The sequence below is a fragment of the Haliotis asinina genome, chromosome 15 (assembly GCF_037392515.1).
Source record: "Haliotis asinina isolate JCU_RB_2024 chromosome 15, JCU_Hal_asi_v2, whole genome shotgun sequence".
Lineage (NCBI taxonomy): Eukaryota > Metazoa > Mollusca > Gastropoda > Lepetellida > Haliotidae > Haliotis > Haliotis asinina.
Genome location: NC_090294.1, coordinates 15,606,478 through 15,627,491, shown reverse-complemented (window position 1 = coordinate 15,627,491; position 21,014 = coordinate 15,606,478). Strand labels below are relative to the sequence as shown.

Genomic DNA, 21,014 nt, shown 5'->3' with positions numbered 1-21,014 from the left:
CGTGTGAGCATGCATCAACACAACTACCACTGTGTCTGTTTTCCTCGGTCTTCATCAACACATCTGCCTGATACATGTAGACCTGTATGAAAATTATAACTAAATCAACTCGACCACATGCCTGTCATGCTAACTCTCTGCCTGTGCAGCACGCAGACCTTCATCAACACAACTACCTGTGTGACACGCGGACCTTCATCGACACAACTATCTATGTAACAAGCGGACCTTCATCAACACAACTACGCTTGTAACACATTGTCCTTCACCAACACAACTACCTGTATAACACATTGACCTTCATCAATACAACTACCTGTGTGACACGCGGACCTTCGCCAACACAACTTCCTTTGTGACACGCGGACCTTTGCCAACACAACTACCTGTGTAACACGTTGACCTTCGTCCACACAACCACGTGTGTAACACATTGACCTTCATCAACGCAACTACCTGTGTGACACGTTGACCTTCGTCAACACAACTACCTGAGTAACACTTAGACGTTCGTGAGCACAACTGGCTGTTCAACACGCGGTCCCACTGCATATCAAGGACCTTTCGTTGGCAACCACCCTACATTAGGGCTCTTCTCTTTAGCAATGAAACCAAAAACAATCCCCAAATAAATACCGGGACTGATAAATTAAACAAATGACACATACGTTGTATGTATTATATGAAAACCCGCCAGTCAGCACGTCCTCACAGCAATACCACCTCCCCAAAACCCGAAACCCCCTCCCCCGGTCCCTCCCCAACCCCCAACCCCCTCCCCGTATCCCTTTGCCCCTCTCTCCTCAACTATCGATGTTAAATAGGTCACAGACAATGATTCATTCATGTCAACAGAAGGCACTCAACCGCAATTTAGTAAGACGCAATTTCTTGTGTTGTGTTCAACGTACGTCCCTTACACACATGTGAGGAACTTGTTGAAAGTAGCAGCACATCCTAGACACAACAAACCCCAGCGATGAAGAGCGGTGGGGTCGAGCAAATCGCGACGATACAAATACCAAGAACAAAACAATATATCTTTCGTTTCAGTTTCAACCTTTTTGCAATCGTGAGGAAAAAGTCATCGCAGTGTCGCATGTGGCAGAGCAGCTCATTCGTTTCAGTTTTATCTGTTCTCAAAATAACATGCTTGTTACTTAAGAACACATCAATTTGTAACTCTGGAGACAAATCTTGTGTGAAGCTATAATGCTAGGCCCATAAACGAGGAAATGTATCCAATAAAACTATTTATGGTCTCTAAACGTCTTTATAAGTATGAACGTGTGTCTTTAGAATTAAAGAAAACATCAGGATCTAATCGGTGTAATGTTTCGTGAGACGAATATATATTAGGCTGAAATCATGTTTAAATAGGGAGTTACATTGAACATTGTACCACATCGTTGCTATGGTAATAGTGCTACCAGTAGGTATGCCCTTAATATTTTCACAACATTCACATGCATGTGTAATAAGTTCATAATAATCCTTTGAACCTTTGCTGGTTAGCTATTCTCGAAACTTTCGTAGCCCTAAGAACTTCTTAAGCATGTTCTTAACACACACTGACTACGATCACACTCAAGAATTCCTAGAGCTACGAACGTTTGGAGAATAAGGGCCCTCTGGAAGAGAAGGCAGGAACGAGATTTGTCCATAATGCAAGACTGAAATACCCGGTTACTTGGTGCCTGTGTCCAGAGCAGGGATCACATGTCAGCAGGATCACAACCATATACCAGTATGGACAATGTTCCGTTGTGGGGAACAGAACAAGTGTCTTCGAATCAGTGCTTAACAAAGGGAACAAAACGCTCTATTCCTGATTCGCATTATCAAGATCAGTGCAGTCATATGGTGTGAGTGTGTTTGTGTATGTCTGCTTGTAGCCTTCAGATTTCAACTGATTTCATAGTGCAGCATCAGGTACAATACTCGGACACCGAACTAACTTGTGCCTTTAATGCCGAGCACCATCAGGGGAGCTAGTGCTATCCTTTAGGTACGAGTGAGTGAGTGAGTTTTAGTGATATTCCAGCAATATCACAACGGGCCCGGGTGTATGGCCCGACGAGAGACGGCCCTTCACTTCCTCCATGTGTGTGCATGAATGCACCTTTACACTGTAAAGTAACCCTGGACCCACTGTTTTCATATGTGAGGAACAGCGGAGTACTTAGGTATACATTCATCAACTAGAATGTTTAGTTCACCAGAAAACATTTATGTGATCAAGAATAATCATAAAATGTTCAGGTTCAATTTGTTAATACACACAATTGCATATAAAAGCCAGTTTGACTGCATTTCATGAAAGCTTTTAAATCAAAAGAGTCAATTTTAAGATTAATAATATATTACCTACTTAGGTTACTTATTTACATATCGCCCCGTTTTTTGTTTTGGGCGGTACTTTAGTAGAAAATTGAGTATGGTAAGAATGCAAACCATTTGTATTTTGTTTTTCAGTTTGAACAACGAAAGTTTTAAACACATTCTAATGAACTTACATAGTTAAAATACATAGTTACATGTAAAAAATCATCGAACGTCACACTTCGCCGATTTGGCAGGTGAGCTACCTCGCCACTGGAACTGGTCATGCTTAAAAGTACTTTCACTCTTCAAGTAATGTGAATGGCTCAACCACTAAACGGATTACTCAGCTTCATGCACGTTCATATTGCAAGTTTCTATCTCCAGCATTAGGAGAGAAATGCTTTCTCGAAGTACCCGTCCCCAAAATGGGACGATATGCATAAATGGTTAAAGTTGACCACCAGATCCCGTTAGTCGCCTCTTACGACACGTGTGGGTTGCTGATGACCAATTCTAGTCATTACCCACTTGGGTACAATGTGTCAAGCCCATTTCTGGTGTCCCCCGTAGTGATACTGCTGGAATATTGCTAAAAGCGCCATTAAACTAAACTCGCTCAGTCAAGACTACCATTTGTCCAGCCTCCATTGGAGTGGCAGCCGCGGTGGCTAGCAATTAGGTGTGGGACCTAATTTTTCAAAAGTACTAGAATCTGTACGTTACTGAGAATGTATAGTCCCGGATATAGCATAGAGGTTACAGTGATATACAGTGAGATTGAGTAACAAACCTTTACCGAAATACATATACACTAGCGTGCCCCACAACATTTATCATCTGTACAACTTTGTACAGCTGACCCGGGTTAAAACTGGTCTTCAAAATATGCAACGCATGCCTCTCTGAAAAGGCGACAATGGGATTGGGTGATCAGACTCGCTGACATGACTAGTGCATAACGTCGTGTTCCATCTGCATAGACAAATGCTCATGATATCAACGACTGGGTTGACTTGTGATTGCGTATTTACAGATGGACATAATAGATCCGGACTGTCGAGTGCAGCAAGAACAAACATTAAACCATCGGACATGCTATGAAACTGGTAGGGCTCGCTATAGAGACAATCGTAGAGGTTGAAAAGCATGACAACCTCAGGACTGTAACAGGTGGGGGGTTAGCATTATGCATTTGTCCTCCCGTCAGTGATCGTCTAGGCTCGATTTCAAACATGGGTACAATGCAGGGGTGGAAATAACCCATTGCCCGACGTCCCAGTCTAGTGGGTTTTTTTCTGTCGGGCAAGCTAATTTGTAAATCACGCTGTACTGGTGTCCAGTGGAGTTTCCATTGTTAATCATGTTGTTTGTTTAAATAATCAACCAAAAATCAGGAAGTATAGTTGAAAAGTTATCAGGGCAAGTGAATTCACAAGTGCCACTGTACCGGGGTACATTAGCAATTCAAGATTTATTGCCATCCCTGACAATGTGTGAAGCCATTTCTGCGATCTCCACTCGAGTAATCCTACAAAACCACTCTCAGCCGTTGCTTCATGGTTCAAGGTGAGAAACATACCCCAGATCCAAGCTAGGATCCAACATACAATTACAATCTATGTCAGATACCACATTTCCTATCGTCCCCCTGAACTAAGCAATGGGTATTTGATATTTTGCTTCAACAAGAACAAGAATAGAGTGATTCACAAATTGATGACATGCGAGCTACCCTACAGGAGCGCCCGCAGGCAACATCTGTAAACGTTACGTTGACTAGAGACATTTACGGCATCAGTTCGATTTCCTCAAGATGTCATGTTTAGCGCGCCTTACATGCTTTCTACCCAATCTGCACATATCTTAAAATCTATCGACTCCTTGGCAATGACAGGGCACAATGAACTTGTGCTGTGATGTATACAAGAATTATTCAAGATGTCTAGCACAATACGCAAACAATACAGTTTGTGTTAGACGCCAGAACATAAATAAATCATGTAACAACGGCCTTTGTGTTGAAATACGTGTTGTTTTGCATAAAATGTGCATTTGCAATATACATATGTATACATCTCTAAAACCTAACTTTCTTAAACATGATATTCTTATTTTTTTTATGAAAGCTTAATGTTTAGCCAACCAGGGGTCCTAAGCAACCGTCAAAACTTTCAAGCGAATCTCGAAGTCAATGTCACGTGCGCTGACGTGATAGAGGTCGTTGTCACGTGTTTAAAAGCACGTATCAATCCTCGACAAATATCAAACTGTCTCGTATGCATGAAATTTCATTTTGCTTTTTTTATTGAAGAAGCAATTTATATATGTAGCTTTAGACCCAGACGCATTTACCCTCCTGTTTAGGTCAGGGAATTTTCTGCAACAGTGTCAGACCGTCCCAGAGCCGCTCTGAAGCCGACTCCGAACACCCTGGAAATCAGAACGTTATTGATCAGGCTGGCGATTGCGGTACACGATAGACATATTATTTGAAGAGAGTCCTCGCCATTTGGCTAGACTGGAACTGGGTTTCCTCTCTCTCACCTCCTGCTTGTATAACACTTGATATGCCAAATAGCTGACTAGCAAAACTTTTATTATTATTACAGCGGAAGCAAAACTTTGCTAAACTTGACAAGAAGGCTTGCAAAAACATTTCCAGTTTGTTGATTGGTTTGGGTGACTCACTCGAAAGCCTGGGGTGATTAAAGATTAGGACTGAGAAGAGTTTGCTTGCCCATAATGCTGATTATTGCAGATTTGTCGGTTATTGTAGGGCCTGTTATGATATTGATGAGGCGCCGTTACCAACGCGTTACTGGACCAGAGGTACGGCAATGTAAACTTGTCGAGAGGGAGCTTGTTCCTGTATAACAATACAGTGCAAGTTCTTGTGGTTTCAAGACTCTTTGTATAAGACGCCAAGCATTCTGACTCTATTCTCTGCGTACTCTTCATCCTTGTGTTTATGTATTCAGTTATGAAACAAGAATTCTCTGTTACAGACCGTTCGGCAAACTAATAATTACCACAGTTACATGGAAATACACCATAAAAAATGTTACTATCGGGATACATACTATTTGTTTGTTTTACTGTAAGTGGGTACAATGAGTGAAACCCATTTCTGGCGTTGAAACATTGCTGCAAGTTTCGTAATACTAAACTCATTAAACCACATTTACTGTAGACGAAGCCTAATGGTTAAGTGATTTCATTCTTATTAAAAGTCGCACTATAGCTATGCTATATCTGTATGACGGAGGGTTTTACTTTTGTAACCATCAAATCTGGACCAGGCCATCCAGTGACTGATATAACTGCATCTGTCCACGCACAGGGGAACACCTGTGACAAGAACAAGCTGCATTCTACCCTAATCTTTAAGAACCGAGGACATATGTAGTGTGTACCACGTTTAATATTTATGACGCTGCCACGTAAAGTCACACGAGGCAATGTACAGTTGTATACAGTATTATCTATCACACGTGCAAATTGGCGTTATCACCGTTTGTTAATGAATCCAGATTTCAACCAAAATGAATACATGTATGTATACTTTCGCTTGGAATCTCAGTCATTCATGCATGAATTCGGTAATAATCACTTCCATTTGGTAATGGGACAGATTCAAATCTGTACCACTGGATAGAGATACAATCCACACACATGCATATATAAAAAATATAAAATAATTGGTTGGTCGTCTGTTAGCGTCATTTAGAAACTGTTATATATGACCAAGAACGTTTATGGATAAATCTTTCAATTCTTGACACACAACGTTTTCGGGTCATGTCAGACCCATTCATCTGGCGAACTGACAGTTGATGCTGTGAAGTTAATACGCAGAGATTGATTTTATACCAGTTTCAAGTTTCAAATCTGGTATAAATTCATCATCTCAGTGTATTAACTTTCAACTGTAGCATTAATTCATCATCAGCATGTAAGTAACAGGTCAAGTTTTTAACTGCACTTATGTCATACCCTTCCCTGTGAAGGGATCTGAAATGACCTCGAAACGTTGTGTGTCAAGAATTAAAAGAGGATTTATCCATAAAAGATCTTGGTCAGTTGGTTGGTTGTTGTTTTTAACGCTGTACTCAGCAACATACCAGCTATATGGCGGCGGTCTGTAAATAACTGAGTCTGAACCAGACAATACAGTGATCAACATCATGTAGAACATCGTTCTAAACAAATGGGATACGACGATATCTGTCAACTAAGTCAACCATGCGACAACCCGATCCCAGCGCCTCTTACTACAAGCATGAGTTACTGAAAGCCTCTTCTAACCCGGATCTTCATAGGTCAATTCAAATGCCAAATGAACGCATAGACTTGAAAACTGGGTTTTACAAGAAGTCTAACCAGTTATGATAGTGTTACTAAGCTGAAACCAGACATGGAAACACTATAAACACGGGGTGAAAATACGACTATAAACACGAGGTGAAAATACGACTATAAACACGAGGTGAAACTACGACTATAAATACGAGGTGAAACTACGACTATAAATACGAGGTCATAATACGACTATAAACACGAGGTGAAACTACGACTATAAATACGAGGTGAAAATACGACTATAAACACGAGGTGAAACTACGACTATAAACACGAGGTGAAAATAAGACTATAAACACGAGGTGAAACTACGACTATAAATACGAGGTCATAATACGACTATAAACACGAGGTGAAACTACGACTATAAATACGAGGTCATAATATGACTATAAACGCGAGGTGATAATACAATAAACACGAGGTCACAAAACAAATATAATCACCATCCAGTATAAAAGTCTTCATTGTTTCTGGGTGGAAACATGGATGAAAACCTGTTCTTGTCCAGAAACTGATGTGACATTAACTCTCACGTACGAAATACATAGACACTGCTCAAGGTATATCCACAAGCCATTGTTTTAGATTAAACGTAGGTGGTTACTGTATTTGCTTGACAGTTATTTAATATCACGTAATTCCTCACGCTGCCATTCAATGAATACACAGATATTACACAACGTACACCCACAACCGATTATTTTCCATCAAAAGTGTGAATTTTGGAGGCGACAGTGGCATTTCGTTATTGGTTTGTGTGTGTGCGTGAGCGCGCGCGTGTGTATGTGTGTGCAAAGCGAGTTAAGTGACAATATGTGGGTCAAGGAAACATGGATCTCATACAGCTATGCTTGTTACGAACTGACGGACAGAAGGAACTGGATTTTTGTATCGGCGACTTTCTGTATGAAGTCGAACTATGGTTACATAGATACGACACGTGTGGTCACTTGAGTTTGCTATATACATATTTTACTGCATATCCACATGGAATTGTTTGTCCTCTCGTTTTCGAGGCTAGTCCTTGAGCACCTCTCCTCTCTTCGAAGAATAGTAAGCAATACATTTCATCGCCATGTTACAATGGGAACGAACGCAATACTGCGTGAAAACTGTATACAATGAGTGTGTACACACGGTTATTTAACAGTTATCCATATAGGGCTGTTGACACATTAATAAGTCATGTCAAATATGAGCTAAACGTACTCACGTCCTCTGCTTCAAGCGATGTGCCCATACTGGCGAGGGTGTATCACAAAAGTTGGAGGTGGTAGTGTGTGAAACTGCGAGGAAAGGCGCTGAAACGCTTTGATGTTTTCCAGACATTTTGAAAACAATTTCTCCCTGTCTACCTACGTGACGTAACTCGTGGCAATGACAAGCGGAGCCAGGGGCCCGAGCGACGCTGTTTGTTTCACAGCTTGGTGACTTTTTGACATATTGTGACACGAAGGTGTTTGTGTCGTCTGCCGCAATGCACGGCGGTGATGAATGGCGTCTCTTCTGCAGTTCCTAGGGGGATGTCATGTAGGCATGGTAACTGCGAGAACGCCACATATTGGGAATTTTGAAATTCCCTCCGTTTTTGACATTTCTGATACGGTCACACGATAAGGTCATGTGCACCGATAACTATGTCCCTCAGGTAACTCATCACATTACCGGAAGTGCAAATGTGAAGCCTATATCACTGACAACGGTGTAACTATGTCCCTCCTGGAGCTCCTTGCATCACTGGAAGTGCAAAGGTAATGCCTGCATGACCGGCACAAGGCCTTCAGGACATATCGAAGAGAAATTGATGAAAGGCTCACGGATCCTGCCCGTATCTGCCAAACAGAGCGTCCACTACTGGCACGTGTGACTCTACTGGTTTTACTGGGAGCATGATGCTAGAAGGAATGATATGTTAATCTCAGGAGCAAGTCATGTTTATATGTTTTTCTTTCGCACCCAGCACCAGCGTTACTGAGACTCATCAGCTTTTGATGCTTTATGACAAAGAATCTACAATGTAACTTACTCTCAAGGCACTGACTGAGTGTTGTTTTACGCCACACTCCACATTATTCCACCTGTTACATCCTGACCCACTATCCAAGTGACTGATATTATGATTATGTATCTATGAACCTAAACTCTGCTGCGATTGTTTGTATTAACCAAGTGAGAGAGGCAGACTACCCCATTCCCTTTATAGCCGCGGCGGCAATGTGATTGGCGATGTTAGATGAATGAGTATAACGCTGCTGTGACAATGGTTACATTTTATCAGCTGAATGTTTAATAACACCCCATATATCTGTTATCAAAACTGTAATACAGGCAGGATGTTTTTGTTGTTGTTTGCTTTGTTAAACATCACACGCACCAACCTTACATTCATATGACGACTGACTGTAAATAATAGTGTATGGACCAGACAATCCAGTGACTGACAGCATGAGCATCGATCAACGCAATTATCATACGGTAACGTGTATGGCACGGGAGCCAGACCATCCGATACCATAACTAAAGCAAGCATGGGTTGATAAAGACAAATTCTAACCCGGATCTGTTACTGACAAATCACTGATAACAATCGGGTGGTGAGACTCGCTGACTTTGTTGACACTTGTCATCGTATACCAGTTGTTTTGATCGATGCTCATGATGTCAATCACAAGATCACCACCCGGTTTAGACCTGATGACATACAGGTCTGAATACTAGTATTACTGATTAGGGTTATAAACATCAAACAAACAAGTGAAAGTAGAATGGGAAAGAACTGACTATCACCATTGCCAGGTCGCCAGATCATCCTGTTTCTGTGAGCTTGGGTTAGTACTTGCACGGTACATTGGTTCAGAGTTATCGATGTTTCTTGTGCTGCGGGACGAAATAATCCCATAGTACACCCTGTACACCTAAGTACGTGGCTTCAACCCAGGGCTGCACTAGGGAAATCACATGACGTCATCCAGCAGCAACTTTGAGTGAGTGAGTGGGTTGGACTCTATGCCGATTTTAGCAATATTCCAGCAATATCAAGACGGGGACACCAGAAATAGGCTTCTCACAGTGTGCCCATGTAGGAGTCGAAACCGGGTCTCCAGCGAGACGAGCTAACGCCTTAACCACTACACTATCCCACAACTTATGAAACATTGAGCTTACCATGTTTGTAAATTTCTTTTACAGAACAACACAAAAAAAGTACTTGGCTTGGCTTCTGTGTGACTGATGGGTACTTGGCAGATGGCCATTTGTCCTTTTGTAATCTTCATCTATGCTATAAAACAAAATGCATGGGTAGACTACCTAGACATGTAACATTTATCGTTACTATACAACGGTAAACTGGCATACAGCTTTTAGCATTATTCCAGCAATATCACGTCGGGTGACATTAAATGTGGACTCCACGCATTGTAACAATTTTGGAATTGAACCGGGTCTTCATCCGGGTTCCCCGATATAACATGGATTCTGTTTGTGTGACATTAAACCCAACTCGCTCGCTCACTCGCTCACTCATTCACTCACTCACACACTCACTCATTCACTCACTCAGCGCACACACACACTCACTCAACGCACTCACCCAACGCACACTCACTCACTCACTCAACGCACACCCTGGATACGAATTGAAACGAAAGGTCACATGTTCCCCTGCTTCCCCTGAATTTTTCAGATAATGTTACGTTGCTTTTATTCCCCCAGATGTGCTTTGTTGTTCCGTTACATTCTATTAAACACAGACATATTACTGCCATAATATCCTCAAGTCAGTTTTTGGCTGTGTTCCCACTATTCTACGAGTACTAACCTAGCGTACCGCCACCTAATCTCATTACTCCCGGCGTCAGGCCGCAATCTACTATAGCCTTCACCGTAGTACGCTGGTGTTTACACTTATGTAAAATCCAGCGTTTGTTCCACCGCCATGGTGCCGTCAATCGGCAGCCAGATCATTGCAACGCTATCTTGTTAAATATATTACGTGCAGCTCGCTCGGACCCAGTCGGAAATCGAGTTATTGGCTAGCTTGGCTAGGTCAGATGAGTCTGAATTGTTTGGGAGCTTTTGACATTCGAATCATCAAAAGTCCACTTCTCACATCCCAGCGCTGGTACAAATCTCGCAGATCTGCAGCGATTGGCTCGCAGTCTGCACTGACAAGCCTTTTTACTCGAAAGCATGACTCTTTTCGGTCAAAATGAAATTGCCGTTATCTGAGTACGATTGTTGTGGTACGTAAACAACCAGTTGATTTTCGCATCGACTGGAGATTAATGGGCGGACTGTTCGCAGAATCCCGTCGGTTCCACATATGCACTTAAACGTTATCATTTCCGGCAACTCTTGCCAAATTGCTTTAGGTAATCTTTACATATAATTGCCCGTTTTAGTGCTTAACTTGTGGGAAAAGGCGCTTTGTTATTGTGGCCGACTTTGAGTAGAATACTATAGTGATGTAATGTAGTCAGTAGCAGTGAGGTATGCCATGGAAAACCGATTATAGCTTCGTATGCATCCTTCGTATTGGGAGCTTTCCGAACAAATAGAACTCGAGCATTCTCTGTTGGTTGTCAAAAAGGTGGTCAAAAGTGGCCACTGGGTAGACAGTAATTAAGAGTCCGGCGTGGTATAACTGAATGTAGCATTTGAAAAAAACAGAGTACATGCACACAAATCTCTAATGACGTGAACAATTATTCTTTGTTAGTGGAGATGCAGCCAATGGTCTGTCCGCCAGTCCGCAATACAGGAGAAGGCTATATGCATTGACCATCGACCATCATACAAAGATGTTTCGGTATCTGCCCACCATCATTCTGAAGACTCCTCCTGACCTGTCCACCTAAAATACTGAAAAACAGACAATTTGTCCATTATCTTGCAGACCGTCCATGGCATGTCCTTGATCTTTCAGAATGCAACGCTCTGTCGATGATCTTGCAGAATCTTGTAGAATACACCTGCTGTCTCTATCATTTTCCAGAGGCACGTGATCTGCCCATCATGTGCACATTACTGTGTCCATTTTATTGAAGAAGTACGTATATGCTGTGTCCATCATGTTGTAGAGTGCAATGCCCTGATAATCATCTTGTAGAATACAATGCCCTCACAATCATCTTGTAGAATGCAATGTCCTGTCCATCATCTTGTAGAATACAGTGCACGCTCCATTGTCTCGTTGAGTGCAATCCACTGTCTACCATCTTGCAGAGTGCAAAGCCATGTCCACCATTTTGTAGAATGCAATCGCCTGTCCACCATCTTGCAGAATGCAGTCTCTCTTTCTTCCTCTTGCACAACGCACTTGGAGTCCCTTGATCTTGCAGAATGTAATGCTGTGTCCTTCATCTTGTCGAGTGTAATGTAATGCTGTGTCCTTCATCTTGTAGAATGCAAAAGCTCTTTCCATCATTTTGCAGAGAGAGTGGTGGGATAGTCTTGTGGTTAAATCATTGACTCGTCACTCCGAAGACCAGGGTTCGAATCTCCACGTGGTTCCAATGTGTGCAGCCCATTTCTGGTGTTCCCGAAAATTGCTAAAACCGGCTTAAACCAAACTCAGACAGTCAGTCATTTTGAAGAGGCACATGATCTGTCCATCGTGTTGAAGAATACACATGGCCATATCCATCCTCAAGGAAAAGTGCGTATACGCTCTCTCCATCATTGTGTAGAACGCATATGCCTCTCCACCATCTTGTACAATGCAATGCTCTATCCAACATCTTGCAGAGTGCAATGTCCTATCCACCATCTTGGACAATGCAATGCCCTGTCCATCATCTTGTACAATGCAATGCCCTGTCCTCTTGTACAATGCAATGCCCTGTCCATCATCTTGTAAAATGCAATGCCCTGTCATCTTGTACAATGCAATGCCCGTCCACCATTTTGTACAATGCAACGCCCTTGTAGAATGTGAATGCCCAGTCCATGATATTGAAGGATGCTCTGTTCATCATCTTGTAGAATGTGAATGCCCAGTCCATGATATTGAAGGATGCTCTGTTCATCATCTTGTAGAATGTGAATGCCCAGTCCATGATATTGAAGGATGCTCTGTCTATCATCATGTAGAATGTGAATGCCCTGTCCATGATATTGAAGGATGCTCTGTCTATCATCATGTAGAAAGTGAATGCCCTGTCCATGATATTGAAGGATGCTCTGTCTATCATCATGTAGAATGTGAATGCCCAGTCCATGATATTGAAGGATGCTCTCTCTCTCATCATGTAGAAAGTGAATGCCCAGTCCATGATATTGAAGGATGCTCTGTCTATCATCATGTAGAATGTGAATGCCCAGTCCATGATATTGGAGGATGCTCTGTCTATCATCATGTAGAATGTGAATGCCCAGTCCATGATATTGAAGGATGCTCTCTCTATCATCATGTAGAAAGTGAATGCCCAGTCCATGATATTGAAGGATGCTCTGTCTATCATCATGTAGAATGTGAATGCCCAGTCCATGATATTGAAGGATGCTCTGTCTATCATCATGTAGAATGTGAATGCCCTGTCCATGATATTGAAGGATGCTCTGTCTATCATCATGTAGAAAGTGAATGCCCTGTCCATGATATTGAAGGATGCTCTGTCTATCATCATGTAGAATGTGAATGCCCTGTCCATGATATTGAAGGATGCTCTGTCTATCATCATGTAGAATGTGAATGCCCAGTCCATGATATTGAAGGATGCTCTCTCTATCATCATGTGGAATGCACACGGTCTGTCCATGAATTTGCAAACTGTACATGGCTGTTCATCACCTTACTGAATGAACATGCTCTGTCGTTTTGCAGAGGCACGTGTTCTGTCCACAGGGCAGGTCCATCTCCAAAAGAAAATAAAATACGTGGACTGTCCATCATCTTACAGATTCCAGCCTTTCCTTCGACAAGTCTGTCTTCAGCAGGAAGATGTACGGCATGTCCACCCCAAAAGAGAAACAACCTCGTGAACTATTCTGCATCTTGCAGAGGAAAACATGCAGTGTCCTTCAGCTATCATGCAGAAACACATACATGGTCAGTTCGTCATCACATGGCTAGACCATCCCGACGGAGGTCAATACATGGTTATTTGGTGACACCGTAGAAAGAACAACGTGTCTGTCCAGCATTGCAGAACAAGGTACAAGACAGCGCCTAGCTGATCATAGCAGAAGGATATAGACAGAATTCAACATTTCTTTCAAACAATACTTGTCGTGTCGATTTATGCCAATTTGTTGCCTTCGTTCTTTTGATTTAGCAGTCACCATGATCACACATAAACATCCGGGTTAGAGTGAGTGAGTTTAGTTTTACGCCGTGCTCATCAATGCGGCGGCCTGTAAATAATCAACTCTGGACCAGACAAACCAGTGCTCAAAAGTATGGGCATCGATCTGCGCAATTGGGAACCGATGACATGTGTCAACCAAGTTAGCGAACCTGACCACCCAATCTCGTTAGTCGCCTTTTACAACAAGCATATTCGCCTTTTATGTCATGCATATGTTGTTGAAGACTTATTCAACCCCGGACCTTCACGGGTCTCCGGATTAGAAGTGGTTGTCAGTAAGCCATGCTTGTCGTAAGACCGGGAAGCCAGGCTCGCTGACATGAACACATGGGGATCAATGTTCATGACGTTGATCCCTGGATTGTTTTGTCCACACTCGATTATATACAAGCCGCGGCATATAGCTGGAATACGGTATTGAACAACAAACAAGACCATCAAAAAGATTGGTATCTCATATAACCTGCCACTTCAAACATGAACCACGACCCGTCGACCGTGGCTGGTTTTACTGGAATTAAGGAGTGTAAGGATTTAGGCCGTATTCATGCCCACTGGGCGGGGTGACCTCGGCCACAATACACTCGCTAGGTCAGCCTGCATAAATTGCAGTGACATACTCGGCAAATGGCAACAGACAGTCAGTGACCGTAGCATCAACTGATAGGAGATCACTGTTCAGACAATATAACAATTACTCAACTAATCTGTTTATTCCCCTCATTCTAAGGGCAGACTGCCCAAAGAACCTTTGGGACAATCTAATGCGCTCCGTATTTAACACGGAGTGCCTTTATATTCTCTGTGGACTGTATAAAATGTATGTGATGTTTCTACGTAACAATGCAGCTCATTCGGCACTGCTGTATTTCTGAAGTAACATTCACTGTAGTTGAAAGGCTCATATGCCGTGTATGGTCTGAGGTTTACAGTGAGTGAGTGAGTGAGTGAGTGAGTGAGTGAGTGAGTGAGTGAGTGAGTGAGTGAGTGAGTGAGTGAGTGAGTGAGTGAGTGAGTGAGTGAGTGAGTGAGTGAGTGAGTGAGTGAGTGAGTGAGTGAGTGAGTGAGTGAGTGAGTGAGTGAGTGAGTGAGTGAGTGAGTGAGTGAGTGAGTGAGTGAGTGAGTGAGTGAGTGAGTGAGTGAGTGAGTGAGTGAGTGAGTGAGTGAGTGAGTGAGTGAGTGAGTGAGTGAGTGAGTGAGTGAGTGAGTGAGTGAGTGAGTGAGTGAGTGAGTGAGTGAGTGAGTACGGTTTTACGCTCCATTAAGCAATATTCTAGCAATACCACGTCGAGGAGACACCAGAAATAGACCACTCACCGCCCCTCTCTGTTTTGAACTGCAGTTGTATTTTCCGTGTAATGTTTTCTGTGGATTTGTAAACTTAGATGGATTTAGAATAAAGCCGTTAATTGTACAACAGTTCTTTGCTGTGTTTGGTTCACGACTAATAAACTAGCGGGCAAAAGAAAGTATGATCGATCTTTCTAATTGTAATGAATTGAACGTTTTCACCAAATGTGAGTGATTGTAGATATGATTGCATACGTTCCCAAGTATTCTTCGCATCACAAAAATGCATCTTGTGGTCTAAAACGCGGGAAAAGAGTGAATTGTGGTGAATTTCATGAAATGCACGAAATGCACGTGCAGGAGTGTGGTTTAAATGAGGTTGCCGAATGTTGCCGTATCACAGCACGTGAAGACACAGAAGGAATGCCAAGGATGACCAGGATGGAAGAGCGAGAGCCGTCAAGACCGTTGACACTGTTCAGGCTTTTACAGCGACACAGGCTGACTGGTTGGACTCAAGACAAATCCCGGAGTGGAGGACCACGTGTCACAACGCCACAATAACAACGTTACATCCGGACGATTCACGTACTCAACCGTTTTATGACAGCAACGGCCACAGCGGAAACGGCACTGGGTCATGGTATCAGTCGACGTACAGTGTCGGTCGAGAAGAGTGCGTGCAGCAGGAATTTGGGCCTACAGGCCCTTCCGTGGCGTTGACCCCTCAACATCGGTGTTATCGACTGCAGTGGACATGGCAGATCTACAGGTGGAAAGACCGGAATTGGCGACGAGTCCTCTTTATAGACGAACGTCACTTCAGCCGTGGTGAACGTTTAGCATCCAAGTTCACTTCACCCTTACGGTAGTGGTGGCGGTGTCTGTCTTTAGAACTGGTCTTCAGCAAGCCATTCGGTTATTTCCAGATCGCCGCTATATTGTTGGAATATTGCTGAGTGAGGTGTAAAACAACAAACAAACCAACCAATATTGTCATATTTTCACTCCGGCCCCCTATATAGATTACATTCAGCCCTTGATAAAATTAAAGCTCAATATTGTTGATAATTTAAACTTATTCAATTTTAAATTTTACCCACAACCGTCTTCTTGACTAGGAACGGTGGTGTAACCTAGTGGTCAAAGCGTTCGAATACCCAGGTTCGATTCCTCACATGGTGAAGCCCATTTATGATGAAGCCCATTTATGGTGAAGCCCAGTTATAGTACACCGGCCGTGATATTGCTGAAATATTGCTAAAACCGGCATAAAACAAAACTCACTCATTCGTCCTAACTTGCTCACTCATGTTCTTAATAAACTACACTCAGTGTTCATAATAATTCACTCCCAAACCTCTTAACAATTTACACTCAATCCCCTCAAAACATTTCACATGGTCGTCTAAATACTTTGCACTACGTCATGTTAAAAGCTCTGTGCTCTGTGCTCCTACAAATGCCCTGGAACCGCTTTATTGTCTACGCTCACCCATCTAAATAATTTACGTTTACTCGTCTTAATGCTTTACCCTCGTCTTCTTTGTAACTTACTGTCTGAGCTCTTGGGAGTTTATGTTTTGTCCCATGAATAATTTACGCTCAGGACAGGATTTCACTCAGCGATAGGTAATTGAAACGAAACCGTCAAATCAGCCGGTCGTTTCTAGACATTGGCGTGTACTTCTTTAATCAGAAACTCAGGTGCATCATTTACCTGGCAACGAGATCATTTTTTGCACATATGTAAAACATGTTGTTACTTAACAGCAGATTTTTCAAATCTAGGCGAATCCTTGCTACGCACACCTGTACACGAACCGAACGCACTCTTACCTGTAGATTAAACACCCGCTGACCCCGACCGATAAACAACAATACTGCCATTCATATATATAAACCTACAACCGTCTAGTCTCCATTAAGAAAAGAAGCTAACAGCTTAAAAAACGCATGAGATATAGTTTTGTTGGTAGTCAGAACACGCACCTGTGTCCGTTACCTATGTGAGGCATAGGGGTTTTGGTGATAGAGCTATCTGGTGAATGACTCACTCTTCTATGAATGAACAATAAACATACTATATGTCAACACGATGTCAAGCGTCTATGTACTTGGCAATTAATGACTTAGAACCAACTTACATTGAAATGTAATGAATTGAAGTTAAAGATAGCAAGCGACTAGGTATGAATGTAGGTTCTGTCTGTCAAGGACGGGGAGGGGCCTAGTTGCTGAAGGGATTTCATTCGTCCTGATATATTGATACAACTGCACAGGCCATGTACGAGGTCCCGCTGTGCTATCGTCATAATGTTGACAAAAGCGATGCAGCAATTCAACTCGGCTTGATAGGGTGGCCCAGGTGTAAAAAGCGTTCGTTCGACTCCATGCAGTCCTATGTTCGATTGTGATTAAAAATGCGTTTACGTAATTACAGCTGTGCACCTTCGAAGTGCAAGCGTCAGTAAATATCAGCTGCACTGCTGATATCTATGGTCATGCGTGTGAGTGAGTGAGTTTAGTTTCATGCCGCAATATTTCAGCTATATGGCGGCGGCCTAGAAATAATTGAGTCTTGACCCGATGGTCCAGTGATCAAAAGCATGAACATCTACGCAACTGGGATGCCAGGTGTCAAGTAAGTCAATTAGACTGACCACCCGATCCTGTTAGTCGCCTCTTGCAACAAGCGTGGGTTAATGAAGATCAGTTCTAACGCGGATCTTCACGGGTTTCCATGACCGTACGTAAAATATGTAAATATATAAAAGCGACAAAGTCCTTTCCATAATCCATTGTACGATTTCCACATATATATATTTATGAATCACTAACAAATCGTGATGATAACATGAGTTGAAATCACGAAAGAACCCAACAGACTTTGCTTTTTGAAAGTGCGACCACATCCGACACCCCAGTGTCTAATTCTGCCTATCGAGTTACCGTTCTTCTGAAAGTTGTAGTGAAACGTCTTTCTACTTTCTTTTTTAAATTGTGAAACGCCTCTCTTACTTTCATTTCTGATTGTTGTAGTGTAATGTCATTTATTTTCTTTCTGAAAATTGTAGTGAAACGGGTCTGCTTCCATGTCTGGGAGGTGTACCGAAACGTCTCCCTTAAACATCCCCCTAGTTTCATTTTTGAAAGTTACAGTGATACCTAGCTCTCATTTCATTTCTCAGAGCTGCTGTGAAACGTCTCTCTACTTTCATTTATGCAAGGTCATACTTTCATTTCTGAAGGTGTAGTGAAACGTCTCTCTGTGTTCCTTTCTAAAAGGTGAAGCGAAGCATCTCTCTACTTTTATTTCTGAAAGGTGAAGTGAAACGTCTCTACTTTCGTTTCTAAAAATTGTTGTGAAACGTGTCTCTACTTTCATTTCTGAAAGTTGTTGTGAAACGTATCTCTAATATGAATTTCAGTTTTGAAAGTACTTGTGAAGCGTCTCTCTACATCCTTTGCTCAAAGGTGTATTGTAACGCCTCTCTACTTCATTTCTGAAAGTGGTTGCAAAACGTCTCTGCTTCCGTTTCTGAAATTTGTAACTGTACAATAGTGTGATAGTGTTGTGTGGATTTCAAATTAATGAGTGAGTGACTGAGTTTAGTTTTGTGCTGCTTTTAGCAATATCCCAACAATATTTTGACGGGGAGCACCAGAATTGGGCATCACTCATTGTGCTCAGCGTGGGGGATTGAATCCGGGTCTTCAGCGTGCCAAGCGGACACTTTAACCACTTGGCTACCCTGCCGCCCCCCATTTCTCCTTAATCACAATACGATTTTAAAACTGCGTCAAGACAATATCTTAGCCAGTTTGGACAAACGCCTTCTCCGTACACCCTTCATTGATTGATCAAACTGTGAAGCCATACTATCCTCCTTAGCAGAATCATTATTACCATGAAAGTATGAAAAAGTTCATGATTACTGTTATATGTGGCTACGGGTGTAGACATTGCGGCTTTTCCAATGAGAGCTGAATTGTGCTGACTACTGCCATTGCCTCAACAAACAAAAGCTTTGCAAGCTGAAGTCAGTTAGCACTTTGGCCATTATTCGTCATTATCTACCACGCCACATGTCTTCAGACGAGATACAACGTCGGTAATATGTACCTTAAGACCGTAGTATCAACGTTAACACAAAGCGTTTCCCCATGAGAAGGACATAACGCGATATGTCGTCTGTTACGATTTGTTTAAATTGCTGTTTAACGCCACACTCAGCAATATTCCAGCTATATGGCGGCGGTCTGAAAATAATCGAGTCTGGACCAGACAATCAAATGATCAACAGCATACGCATCGATCTACGCAGTTGGGACACTGTGATATCTGCCAACCAAGTAAGTTAGCCTGATCAGCTAATCCCCTCGTACGACAAGCATGGGTTTCTGAAGACCAGGTCTCGCGAACTTGGAATAAAACCAGTATTTAGTTCCGGGTTATATTACATTGTACGAGTGTAATCATCCCCAGTTCCGAGCTGGCACAGGATCTTTTTCAAGCTGCTCTTAAGATTTTGACTGGCTCATTTCTCATGTACCTTAACACATTATCCTGTGAGTCGGTATTGTAAGAAAACCGCATGGTGTGAACGGGGATTTCTCGTGATTTTTGCATGGTGTGAACTGGGATTTGTCCTGTTTTGTGCATGGTGTGAACGGGGATTTCTCGTGATTTGTGCATGGTGTGGCACTGGGATTTAGTGGGATTAGTGCATGGTGATAAACTGAGATTTAGTGGGATTAGTGAATGGTGTGACACTGGGACGTAGTAGGATCTGTGCATGGTGTGGCACTGGGATTTAGTGGGATCTGTGCATGGTGTGGCACTGGGATTTCGTGGGATTAGTGCATGGTGTGACACTGGGATTTAGTGGGATCTATGCATGGTGTGACACTGGGATTTAGTGGGATCTGTGTATGGTGTGACACTGGGATGTCCACGCGATTTAGTGCTTAGTATGAAAGTGAGCTTCTTCGTGATTTGTTCATGGTGTAAACTGAGATTCCCTTGTTAATTGTGAATTCCCAAATGTATAATGATGAAAATCTTTCATTATCAGACTGATGAACACAATATAGTTTGAGCGTTCTGTGAAAGTGCTTGGGAACAAAACCTATCGAGGATGCGGAGGTACCCGGCGTAGCACAAAGGGGAGATTTTCAAAATAAGAAAACAAACTATCTAAATGATGTCTCCGTTGCAAGGTGTATTTTGATGGCGATTCTCCAGTTTTTTCACTCCGGGGTCTACTTTTATGAACCAAAACAGTTTGAATATTTTGTAGGAAATCAAGTATAGGAAAACAGCAAGATAAGATTCCAAGGGGCATGGGTGGAATTGGTAGGGTATACAATATACACGTGTAGTTGCATATTGTTTGTTGTCATGTGTCTATCAGAATGACCGAAAGGCATCAACCACCGGGTCGGACGGTCTAAGAGGGTCATGGGTCAAGGCTAAAACGTAGAATCAAACAAACTAGTTTATCACTTCAGACTTTGTCATCGGCCAAGCACATGGTTTGATAGACTTGAGGCGAACGGTAAACAGCGTCGAACCAGGTCTGCTTCAGTCGATACCTGTGCTGGGAATTTCACAGAGCAGAATAGCTAATCTGTCATTTTCTTATCTAATATAGCTAGACAATACATATTTTGCTCGCACTTAGACTTTGATCTGACACGTTTTAATGACGATGTGGAAGGTAT

The 21,014-nt window shown here is 42.4% G+C and overlaps 1 protein-coding gene across 1 annotated transcript in view; it reads right to left on the bottom strand.

The window, feature by feature from the left end:
• Positions 1-7,944, bottom strand: part of LOC137265794 (matrix metallopeptidase-21-like) — a 105,758-nt gene extending 97,814 nt beyond the window's left edge. Inside the window, exon 1 of the mRNA XM_067801255.1 lies at positions 7,901-7,944. The gene's annotated coding sequence lies outside the window, so the exon portion shown is untranslated. The remainder of the gene's footprint in view (positions 1-7,900) is intronic.
• Between the last annotated feature and the right edge of the window lie 13,070 nt (positions 7,945-21,014).